Below are 12,864 nucleotides of genomic sequence, written 5' to 3'. Positions count from 1 at the left end.
CCAGCACTTTGGGAGGCCGAGGCGGGCAGATCACCTGAGGTCAGGAGTTTGAGACCAACATGGCCAACGTGGTGAAACCCATCTCTACTAAAAATACAAAAAAATTAGCCAGGTGTGGTGGTGTCCACTTGTAATCCCAGTTACTTGGGAGACTGAGGCAGGAAAATCGCTTGAACCAGGGAGGCAGAGGTTGTAGTGAGCCGAGATTGTGGCACTACACTCCAGCCTGGGTGACAGAGTGAGACTCCATCTCCAAAAAAAAAAAAAAAAAAAAGATCCCTATTCATTTATATACTGGAGAAAGTATGTTTGGCACCTAATCAAGCTTGGAAGGCTTACCTGGACTCTACATGGCTCAAAACCAGGCATTACTTGAGAGGTTTACTGATATGGTTTCTTTCTGTCCACAATTTGCAATGTGTTAGACTTCGTTTTACAAGTTTTCCCAGGGGATGATCAGTATAGAACTATAGATCTTATTGACCATGTGTACACATCCTGGAGTCAGTTTTTTAAAGGAAAAGAGTTGGCCTCTGCCCTCTGGCAAAGTTGTAGTTAGGAAGCATAGAGTAATTTTTCAACTATTTCTGAGCGTTTGCTAAAGCTTATGTGCACATCTTCTATCAGAAACCCAGAATGCCTAGCACTCTAGTTGCCTTTTAGGAATAAACTTCTAAGCTCTTTATTATCCAGTTGCGTGAAAAAAAAAAAAAAAAGATCACTGATAGAAGTCATAGTGATAGATTCTTTAAGGACTGTATAGTCTAGTCCCATTTTGTGATTAAATCAGATTACTAGATGCATACATATTAGACTCATTCATATTTTACATCTAGATGAGGAAACTGCCTCAGAGAAATTGTCCACAATCCCACGGCTAACAAGAAGTGGAATTAGCCAGGCATGGTGGCTCATGCCTATAATCCCAGCACTTTGGGAGGCCAAGGTGGGCGGATCACAAGGTCAGGAGATCCAGAACATCCTGGCTAACAGGGTGAAACCCCGTCTCTACTAAAAACACAAAAAATTAGCTGGGCGTGGTGGCGGGCGCCTGTAGTCCCAGTTACTGGGGAGGCTAAGACAGGAGAATGGTGTGAACCCGGGAGGCAGAGCTTGCAGTGAACCGAGATGGCGCCACTGCACTCCAGCCTGGGCAACAGAGCCAGACCCTGTCTCGTGGGGCGGGGTGCGGGGGTGAGGTGGCGGGGGGAGCCGGGGGGAAAGAAGGGGAATTAGAGACACAACACCCAGTCTTTTTGGCTTGTAGTTCTCAGCCTTTTCCATTATCTCAGCCTGCTGCAATGATAATGTCACAAAGTAGCAAGAAGAAAACACTCTCAATACCTAAATATTTTAGTCTTCATTATTTCAAAAGAAAATTTACAGTAATTCTTATTACCATCCAACAATCCATAAAACTTATTACCTTTCATTCTATAATCCTGGCATAATCATAAAATTTGGAGTGATGAAAACAAAGCAACACATCTTTGGAAGTGAGATCTGAGCCCTTATTCAAAATATTACTTACGATAACATTAAAAATAATTTACCAGCATAATGGTATAAAAAGTAATAATAAAAGCAAAAAATGTCCCAGATTTTCTCTTATATTTATTGATCATTTAATCAGCTCCTTCTTCTGCCATCTATCTTTTGCCAAAGCAGGTAAAATACGGTGAAAATATTTATCACACTACAAACAAAAATCTAGATAATGAGCTTCATTTTTCACAAAATTGGCAGGAATTTTGGCTTTAAATAGGCACAGTCGTAGCTGACGATATGCCAATATTTAAAATTATACAATATTACTGAGAAGAAAATTAAGATTTATAAAACATTAATTTCTAGAATATTATCCAGTTTTACCATTTTGAGATACATACATTTCCTAGATTTAAAAAGATAGGATAGCAGATTAAAGGAAAACAGTTAAGATCCACATTTTAAAAGTATATGAATAATGTGTATTTTACAATATTTGGAATAATCAGAAAATCATAAAGAAAATATAAAGTGCCCATGCATTTACTGACAAGAAAAAAAATCTGTTAACATTTTCATTATAATTTTCGCAGGTAAATACATGTGGAAACACATATTTGTAAAACTGGGATAATAGTCTATCAGTTTTCTATCATAATTTCTTATTAAAATTACACCATTATCATGCTTCCATGTTAATAGTCTTCAAAAACATTTTTTTAGGTGATGTTTTTTGTTTTTTGGGGACGGAGTCTAGCTCTGTCACGCAGGCTGGAGTGCAGTGGCGTGATCTCGGCTCACTGCAATCTCTGCCTCCTAGTTTCAAGGAATTCTCCTGCCTCAGCCTCCCAAGTAGCTGGGACTACAGGCGTGCACCACTATGCCCAGCTAATTTTTGTATTTTTAGTAGATATGAGGTTTCACCATAGTGGCCAGCCTGGTCTCAAACTCCCAACCTCAAGTAATCCACCTGCCTTGGCCTCCCAAAGTGCTGGGTTACAGGCGTGAGCCACTGTGCCTGGCCTAGGGACTTATTTTTAAGGAATACCACTATATGGCTAAACTTAAATGTATTTAACCATTTTCTTCCTTTCTGGGTGACAGATATCATTGATTTGCATTTTTCACGATTATATGTAACTTTATGATAAATAATCTGTAAAAAAAACTTGCATCTAGTCTACAATTATTTCTTTGGAATATAATTTTAGAGGTGAAAATCCTTGCTCAAGAACTACATACATTTTAAAGATTATTGATCTGTCTTGCAAAATTGCCTGTCAAAAAGGCCTCACCATTTTCTGCTTATTAAACAAAACCAACTCAAAATAAAATATTATATTCTTATTTTTGTTTATATTACTTTGATTGGAAACACATTTCACACCTTTACTGAACAATTATGGATCTCTTTTTTCCTGTGACCTGGTTGTTCATCTTTTACTTTTTGTTGCTAGTTTTTAAAAACATATTAACATATTATGATTTTCATATCAGTGTATTACAAATATTTTTCCAGTTTCTCAGTTTGTTTTAATTTGTTGATTTTTGTACTCACATGAACTTTTAATTGTTATGTTGCCATATCTCCATATCTACCAAGTTTCCTTTGTCTTTATGCTTACAAGGGCTTTTTTTTTTTTTTTTTTTTTTTTTTTAGATGGAGTCTTGCTCTGTTACTCAGGCTGGAGTGCAGTGGCGCCATCTAGGTTCACTGCAAGCTCCGCCTCCTGGGTTCATGTCATTCTCCTGCCTCAGCCTCCCAAGCAGCTGGGACTACAGGCACCCGCCACCGTGCCCGGCTAATTTTTTGTATTTTTAGTAGAGACGAGGTTTCACCATGTTGGCCAGGATGTTCTCGATCTCCTGACCTCGTGATCCGCCCGCCTCGACCTCCCAAAGTGCTGAGATTACAGGTGTGAGCTATCGTGCCGGCCACAAGGGTTTTTTAAAATTTAGAGAACAAAAAAATACCCAATTGCTTTTAGTATCACTTTTCTATGCATTCTTCCTCTTTGCACATTGAAGTCTGTAATTCTTTGGAATTCATTTTAGCATCTAATATAAAGTAGAAACTATTTTTTAAACTATAGTCACATAATTTTGTTAGTGAAATTTGTCTTCATCTTTGTTTATTTGTTTATTTTCAGAGTTTTACACTGCAGGATCCCTGTTCATTTAAATTGCCAGTTTCAGTATGCACTACTTCTTATGTAAACAGTATTCTGACATTCTAATTAGTTCCAGTGATCCTTCTACCTATTCTTGCATTTGTGACATACTGTTATCAAGTATTACTGTATATAATCATACAAGCTACACTTCTATATGGCTGGCAGTGCAGTCCGTTTGTTTACACCAGTGTCACCACAAACATAGGAGTAATGTGTTATGATAGGACCTTAACAACAGCTATGATGTTACTAGGCATAGGAAATGTTCAGCTCCGCTATAATCTTGTGGAACTGCCGTTATCTATGTGGTCCGTTGTAGACTAAACAACATTGTGTGGTGTGAACTATACAGCCTATTTCATTACATTCACTTTACTAGTTTTAATTTGTTGGTTTTGTAATTTTTCTTATATTCAAATTTGTATATCATAAAACATTAAAAAAATTTAGAAATTTATTAGCAGGAGTGTATATCTAGAATTCTTTCTGTACATATATGATTGATATTATAATGTTATTTAGGTCAACAGTAAGAGTTTATAATAACTTTTCCCTTCAAAGTTGTCCATAAATGACTCAAATTTGAAAGCTCAAAAGGTGAAAAGTGTAATAAGCTAGCTTCATAGCTTCACTACTGACTTAGCCACTTTTTTATTTTTATTTTTGAGACGGAATTTTGCTCTTGTTGCCCAGGCTGGAGTGCAATGGCATGATCTCAGCTCACCGCAACCTCCGCCTTTCGGGTTCAAGTGATTCTTCTGCCTCAGGATCCCAAGTAGCTGGGATTACAGGGACCTACCACTATACCTGGCTAATTTTTTTTTTTGTATTTTTAGTAGAGACGGGGTTTCACCATGTTGGCCAGGTTGGTCTCAAACTCCAGACTTCAGGTGATCCATCAGCCTCGGCCTCCCAAAGTGCTGGGATTACAGGCGTGAGCCACCGTGCCCGCCCAGCCACATTTTTATAGCTATTACCTAACTGATATGTTAGACTTGTTCTCTCAAGAGTGCATAAGGGAGATTTTATTTCTCAGGTCCTGGCCGCTTAACCAGCCGTACTCTAAGACTCACATCAAGGACAGCCCATGAAAGCCAGCCTTGAGCAAAAACACCAGCTCCAGCCATTGGCCAAGGTTTGCTTCTGTTTTTTTTAGCTCACACACTGCTCACTGTTCTTGACTCCCAGGCCACCTGGATCTAGCTTCCTTCTGTTTGTCTGTTTTAGGTGATCTTCTCGAATTTCCCTCTATCTCTTAGCTCAATTTGCACATCCTTTGATCCAAGAGGACGCAGAGTTCTCAGTAAGTGACACTCCCCTGACACGCCCTAGCTGCATGGATTCCGTACTGGCTGGGCTGATGCTGACCCTCACCCAGCCTCCCTGCCCTTGGTCTGGATTCTGTGAAGAAATGTCAAGAAGCACACATGTGCTTCCCTTAGATGGTTCATTAAAGGGAAGGAAGAGGGGGAAAGGAGGTGGTGATTGGGGTGGGGAAGTTTTTCATTTTTAAATTGAACATTTATAAAAGACAGTTGTTATGAAACATAAGCCCCCAGAACTGAGTGATACAGCTCTATGCAGCTGCATGACAGCGATGTGGTTCTTGAGTTGATCACATCCCAGGTCAATGTGTTACTAAAAGTAAGGCACCCAGTGGCCGGGCACAGTGGCTCACACCTGTAATCCCAGCACTTTGGGAGGCCGAGGTGGGCGGATCATGAGGTCAGGAGATGGAGACCATCCTGGCTAACACGGTGAAACCCGTCTCTACTTAAAAAAAAAAAATTAGCCAGGCGTGGTGGCGGGCACTTGTAGTCCCAGCTACTGGGGAGGCTGAGACAGGAGAATGGCGTGAACTCGGGAGGCAGAGCTTGCAGTGAGCCGAGATGGTGCCGCTGCACTACAGACTGGGTGATAGAGCCAGACTCAGTCTCAAAAAAAAAAAAAAAAAAAAAAAAGGTAAAGGTAAGGCACCCAGCTCATACCAGGTGCTCACTAAATTCCAGTTGCCATCTATAACCAATCCCAAGTTGAATTGTGGCTTTTGTTTTTGTTCAAAAGGATGATATAGTCAACCCTCATTATTTGTGGATTCCATGTTTACAAACTAATCTACTTGTTGAAATTTATTTGTAATCCCCAAATCTATACTTGCAGTGCTTTCATGGTCATTTGAGGACATGTGCACACACAGGCTGGCAAAAAAATTGAGTGGCATAACATCCATGATCCCTACTGAAGTAGAACAAGGTGATGCCCTGCCTTCTTTGAGCTCATACTGCAAACAAATATCTTCTTCACGGCCTATTTACTGCCACATTTCCCCCTGACATTTTTGTGCTTTTTTTTTATTGGTGATATTACTGTTTTAAATGGCCCCCAAGCACAGTGTTGAGTGCTGTCCAGTGTTCCTAAGCACAAGAAGACTGTGATGTGCCTTATGGGGAAAATATGCATATTAGATAAGCTTTTTTCAGACATTAGTTATAGAGCTGTTGGCCATGAGTTCAATGTTAATGAATCAAAAAATATGTTAAGTAAGATGTCTTAAAGCAGAAACACACATAAAATAAGGTTACGTATTGGTAGGTTGATGAATATACTGTGACCAGAGGCTTGCAGAAACCTAACCCTGAATTCCCTCTAGGGGCAATGATTCAGTATTTACTCATTCAGTGTTCGCAATGATTTTATGGATCATACTCCTGTGAATAATGAGCGTTGACCATAATTAATGACCAATGGCAAGTAGTTATCATGTAGCATGAACTGAAGAATCGAAAGGAAAGGAGATTTGGAGAGAAACAGCCTGGTTTCAAGAAAGGTAGGAGTTGGGGAGGTGGGTCCCAAGGAGAAGCATCATTTAGGTCTATTCTCAATTCACCAAGTGCCATGGTTAACAGCTATTCTAGGTAGAGAATTGGTACTACTCTTATATCTGATGATTAGTACAATCATTTAATAAAAGCTTTTGTATTCCCAAGAGGAAAAATACTATATACTCTTTCAGAAGACTATTCAGTTTCACAAATGAAAAACTGAACAACATTCTTCTGTGTTTGAAACAGAAGCAGTTGGCCTACATTAATAGAGATTATAGAACTATTCCAGAGAAATTGTATTTTTAGAATATTTCCTGCATTTTGATTCAAATTTATAAATACTAATTAAGTGCATTAATGTTAAAGCATGTTATGAAATATGTAACTTCCCCTTTGTTCTTGAGCTGGGTAGCTTCTACAGACTGAATTATCAGAGGCTTAAAAACTTGAATTCCAGGCAATGATGTAGCCACCTACATTAGCTTGGGGTGTCAGGTAGCCAGAGAGGAAAAGTGGCAAGTCTAGGAAAGCAGATAGTAACTACATTACCTCAACCAGAGTTGAAGGTAAAACAGAACTGAATGATAAATCAGAATAGTATATAAAATTACGCCAATGTGAATGTTATAGCTAAAGATATTATAACCTATAAATTGTCTATCTACACGTAATATAAACTATATATAGTTTATATATGGATATAAACTACACATTATACACACACTCATACACACACACATAATGAGTAGTACTATAATTGTTCAGCAGCAAAACAGATTTTGCCCTTCATATAGTTAACTAAGAACCAGGTACTAGCTGGGCGCAATCTCTCACGAGTGTAATCCCAGCACTTTGGAAGGCTGAGATGGGAGGACTTCTTGAGCCCAGGAGGTTGAGGCTGCAGTGAGTCATGATCACACCACTGCATTCCAGCCTGGGCAACAGAGTGAGACACTGCCTCAAACAAAAACAGAAACAGGTGCTATATTTTAGTAATAATATTGAAGGAGAGTGTTAGAGGAGAAATTCTGTCTTGCCCAGCAATCCTATATCTAATTTTAATCATAATGTATTATGTAATTACTTATGTATTTTTACACATAAACTATTTTTATTATATCCCTGTCATTAATAAAAATTATTCTTCTTATGGTTAATTTTATAAGGACAGTAGCATCAAATGTATTTTACCACTTTGTGAGAAGTTTGATGTGTCTTACTTCTGACACCATATAATATATGAACTGTTTATCTGTCGGGTCATTTGATATGGCTGGCCTTGTATCATTGCAATGTGTGTGATTGTGTAATTGTTTTATTTCCCATTATTTGCAGTACCTGTAGTGTCTATTATGGTTTCTCAAATAAGCTAGTTGCTCAGTAAATATTCACTGGAAGGCAGCCAAGTTTCCTTGCCTAAGGCATAGTGAATTCTTACAATTTTATGTTGTCTGGGCATCCATTTTGATTGTAAGTTGGACTTTCTCATAGTAGAAGCAGGGCTTAGTGAATCGTGACATAATTTCTAGTTCTCTGCTTCCTCCTAGCTCCTCAAGGTGGTCAATCCAGACATCCGCTGGTGCCCACCTCCCCTAGGTGACAGCTCAATACAACCTACCTGACTCAACCCCAAGACTCCTCCCTCCGCATGGACCGCACAGAGATGCCACAGTTACCACCACTCGGTCACAGTGTGGCTCCATGAAACCGGTACCTGTTGCTGTAAACTCCCCCCGACCCATTAGAACTCTCTGCAGGAAACCTGCTTGGGTAATGCCCCAAACCCCAACAAAGTATTAGGCCCTGAGGTCTCTTGTGCTCTCTTTTGCTCCCCACACTGGTGGAGCCTGCATGTCCAGGACAGCTCCCCTTTCCTGTTGGCCCTGTGAGGCAGGCTGCCCTCTCTGCTCTGGATCTGTGAGTCAAAAGCTGCTTCTGTTATTTCATGTGTTTTGCTGTACAGTCTCCTCTATGTCTTACTTGATCAACACACTCGAACCTAACTCTCCTTCTGCTCAGAGCTCTCACAGAGAGTGATTCTCTTGGTAGGAATAAGCTAGACACAGGGCAGGCTGGGCACAGTATCTGTCCCGTGTGTCGTCTCAGCACTTTGAGAGGCTGAAGTGAAGGATTGCTTGAGTCTAGGAGTTTAAGACCAGTCTGGGCAACACAGTAAGATGTTGTCTACACAAACAAAGCAAAACCCAAAACCAAAAAACAAATTTAAAACCGAACCAAAACAAAACATACACTAGACACAGAGCAGACAAGAGTCATGTCTCAGTCTGTTTGGGCTGCCATAAAAAATGACTTAGACTGGGTAATCTGTAAATACCACCACCAACAACGGATTGCTTACAGTTCTGGAGGCTGGGAAGCCCGAGACAGAGGTGGCAGTAGATTTGGTGTCTGATGAGGTTGACTTTCTGCTTCACGGATGGTGCCTTCCAGCAGTGCCCTCACATGGCAGAAAGGTGAACAAGCTTCCCTGGGCCTCTTTTATCCGGACACTAATCCTGTTCATGAAGGCTCTGCCCTCATTACCTAATCATCTCCCAAAGGCCCCACTTATTAACAGCACCACGTTAGGAATGAGGTTTCAATTTACGGATTTTAGGAGGGTAGAGACATTCAGACTATAGCAAGCCACAAGGACGTCTGCCAGTGTAAACAGGTTTTTCTGTTTGTAGGAAACCTGGCTACAAGTCAGACGTGGGCATCAGGCCATCTGCCAGGATAAAGAAGTATCCAGTTAAAGGCACACTAAACATACACAACCACCTCCCGGGAATCCCCTCGGGTTGGAGCTAGAACACGGAGACCCTGACACCAAATTAGGAAAAAAAAAAAAAATACAACCTAAGGTAACATAACTAATAAGCTATTAGTTGGCCAAGTTAGATTTGAACTCAGATCCACATGGGTCCCCTAATGCGTGTACTCTTCATTTTTACTATGTTATCTCCTTATGCTTTTTGTTTGATTTTCTAATACAACAGGTTTACCATGGGTCATTTTTATGTCTGTTACAAGCTCAAGTGAAATGTATCTTTAACCATATAAGACATGAAAAATAATTTATGAATTACAAAGTCAAATATGCCACGGAATAGTCAAATATATCCCTTTGTGCAAATGAGGGGCAGGCACAAGAAAACTAAGTAAAGGCTAAAAGGGGTTATGAAAGGATTTAGAAAATCATCTTTGAGACTCTAAAATAAGTATTTGGCCTAGTCAAAAGGATACTGGTAAAGAAAGGTTGTATAAAATACTTCAAGTAAGGAAAGAATAATTAACACAGGGGTTTCAATGGCATGCAGAAACAAAACAAAGCAAAATGAAAATATGAGAGACTTTCCCAAGCACATCTGGTGCAGGTCAGGAACCTACTTAATTGTCTAAACAGCAATTAAAATAGGAAGAAAGGGAAATACAGGGAGAGAAAAAGAAATGTTCAGATTAAAACTAGAACTAGTCTTTTAACTACAGAGCTGAAGAAAAACAGATTTCTTATCCTTTGTAGGACATCCTTTATTATTGTAGTTAAGGCAATTGGCAATGATTTTTCCATAACTCAGTAATCAAAGCCTTAGCTTAACAGGTGAAAGCCAGTGCCATACAAAGAGCAGCTCTGAGCAAATTAAAGACACAAAGGAAAATGAGAGGCCCCCCGTGTGTTTCGTATATCAAGAATATGTATTTGCTTCCTGGGTAGTCTTATAAAAATCAATGTCTTTGTTACATACGTTGATCACAGCACACGATTTTATAATGGTTAATAATAAGGGAATCAGAGGTGTGCTGATTATTTGCCTTCCTGGGGGCAATTGTCAAACAGCCTTTATGTGCTTTGCAAAGGCTGTAAAGTGGTTTAGCAACATATTTAATTCTGAGTTAGTGACACTGTGACTCACTGGGAGGTGGCAAGGTATCAGGCTGATGGAATATGTATCACGTCAAAATGTCAGAGATGTAGTGTCAAACCATAAAGAGATGCTTTTAGCAGGTAAAGTCTTGCATCAAAGCTGATATTTGAAATTGTCTAGAGAGCATTTAAATTTGCACGTAATTCTCCATGGGACTTTACGGAACATTTGTGTGGCATATGAACAGCAATATGCTGAAGTCCAAGACTCACATATTGGAAACTGCAACAGTTTTGAGACCGTTCTTGGTTTAAAGTCATTCATGGTGTCCTGCTTCTTGGAATGTATAGGTGGGGTTTTAAGCATTTTTCAAAATACAGTGACCATAGCTTTTAATTTGGGGAGAAAAATGGATACACGTTACGCAGGTATATTGAGGATGCTGAAGAAAGACAAGGTAGACAGCAAACAGCCTGGAATAAGAAAGAACAGTCAGCTGGGCCAGGCATGGATCATGAATACCCAGGAGGTGGTGTGGTCTAGTGTCTGTGAAAAGCAGAAAATAAGTAAGTTTGACAGAGATCTTACAAATGGGAACAAAACAGAGAGGAAAAAGAACAGAGGGCAGACCAAGTTAGCCGAACGTGGGTGCAGGTAGAACCTGGGCGTCTTTGGAGTCAAGTAGAATTCAGCACCTCCAGAACCAGGGCTGGGTCTATCCTTTAGGGTAATGAAAACGGGCTGTGATGCTAACACGCTTAGAAGCAGAAGCCAAAGGGAGGACTGAGCTTTAAAAAGAAATCAGACAACAACTCCTCACTTCCCCCACCCACCATGCCCTGGCAACCTGGCAACCACCTACTCTGTTTTGATACATATGAGTACTTTGGATACGTCATGGTTTAGAGTTTGGGTTTGCAAGATGAAACAGTTGTGGAGACCAGATGCACATAAACGTGACTCTACTTAATGCTAGTGAAGTGTATGCTTAAAAATGGTTAAGATCGTTGATTTGGTGTTATGTGTTTTTTATCACAATTGTAAAAAAAAAAAAAAAAAAGAAGTAAATCAGGCAAAAGAGTAGGCAGCAGCTCTGCTGGCATCGTGGCCTTCTGTAACTTCTGCCGGCCTTTCAATATTCCCAGCACCAAGCACAGAACGTGGAACTTGGCTTGACATCGGTGTAGTGCATGAATACATTTCTGAATAATGATGGATCACAGTTCACTCAAGAATGTCTGTACGGAAGAGTTTCTCAAGTTATATCCAGTTTTCAAAAAATAATTTGTTATTGCATATATTCTGTGGAGGTTCTATCTCATTCTACCTTTTTGTAACCTTTGCACCTACCGTAATACCAGGTTGAAAGTGGGTTGCTCAACTGATGCTTGCTGACTAAGGTGTGACTATTTTAAACTGGAGATAGTTTGCAAGGAATTACCTGCAACTATACTAATGATATTCTTCCCATAAACAAGTTGTATTCTGAGATCTCTCATAATCAAAATTTAGTTATGCATTTGTAGGAACTTCATGGAGCTATAATGTGATACAAAGAAGAAAATAGGAGTTACCAGAGAGAATATGGCATTTTAGGAAAAATGTTTTACTCTCTACAGTTCCTCTTCTTGCATACTGGCAGCAAAAGGGAGACTCAGATTAATCTAGGGTTGAAATGTCACGGTTCTCAGTTCTGCTTGCTGCCTCTACTCCAGATGGGCTCCATGTTTGTGGCCCACCACAGCTTTTCATGTCTTTCAAGTTGGTGCCTTACCAAACCCAGTAACTTATTTCCTCTAACCACATCTCCATGCACATGACAGTCAATCCTTCCATTAAGGGTTTGGGGGCTTGCTGTCACACTGCATCCACTATTTCCTGTTAATTGCAGTTGTAGGCTTTCTCTCCAAGACACTTTTTATGAAAGGCCTATATTCATTTACCTGGAATTACTGAGGGGTTGGTTTGCCTGAAAGCATAGCAGTGGCTAAATAAGTATGAATGTCCCTTCCCACTAAAGAATAATCACAGTAGTGTCAATCTTGTTTTCAGATCAATAATAAGACAGGCCAGCAGGCCTACAGAGTCACATTTTGCTTTCACAGAAGCTTTGTTTATTTAGGAATTATGTCTTTATGCTGTACTTCTATAAACTATAAACAGAAGTCATGATGGAAAGTGGAAGTATACGATGTACAATTTTCTAAAACCATTAGGTACACTTGATTTTGCCTCCAATGATCCTCCTGCCTTAGCATCCCAAAGTGCTGGGATTACAGGTGTGAGCCACTGTGCCCAGCTGCCTCTTAAAAAAAGAAATTGCTCTCTTCCCATTTCCTACCAAGCGTTGTTCCCATCTCTGTGCTTCCTATTCTCCACACCTAGACTGGGAGTCTCTCGGGGTCGGGAATAGTTTCTTGTTTGTGCTGACAGTCATGGTTCCTTGCACGAAGCCAAAATTCAACTTATTGATTGAATGAATATACAAATGAATGAAATTGTGTGTGTGTT

At 39.8% G+C, this 12,864-nt stretch overlaps 1 protein-coding gene across 1 annotated transcript in view; it reads right to left on the bottom strand.

The window, feature by feature from the left end:
• CNTNAP2 (contactin associated protein 2) overlaps positions 1 to 12,864 on the bottom strand; it is a 2,262,889-nt gene that overhangs the window by 370,061 nt on the left and 1,879,964 nt on the right. The gene's annotated exons all lie outside the window — the stretch shown is intronic.

The sequence above is a fragment of the Macaca fascicularis genome, chromosome 3 (assembly GCF_037993035.2).
Source record: "Macaca fascicularis isolate 582-1 chromosome 3, T2T-MFA8v1.1".
NCBI classification, from domain to species: Eukaryota; Metazoa; Chordata; class Mammalia; order Primates; family Cercopithecidae; genus Macaca; species Macaca fascicularis.
This window is presented reverse-complemented; position numbering and strand designations above follow the sequence as displayed.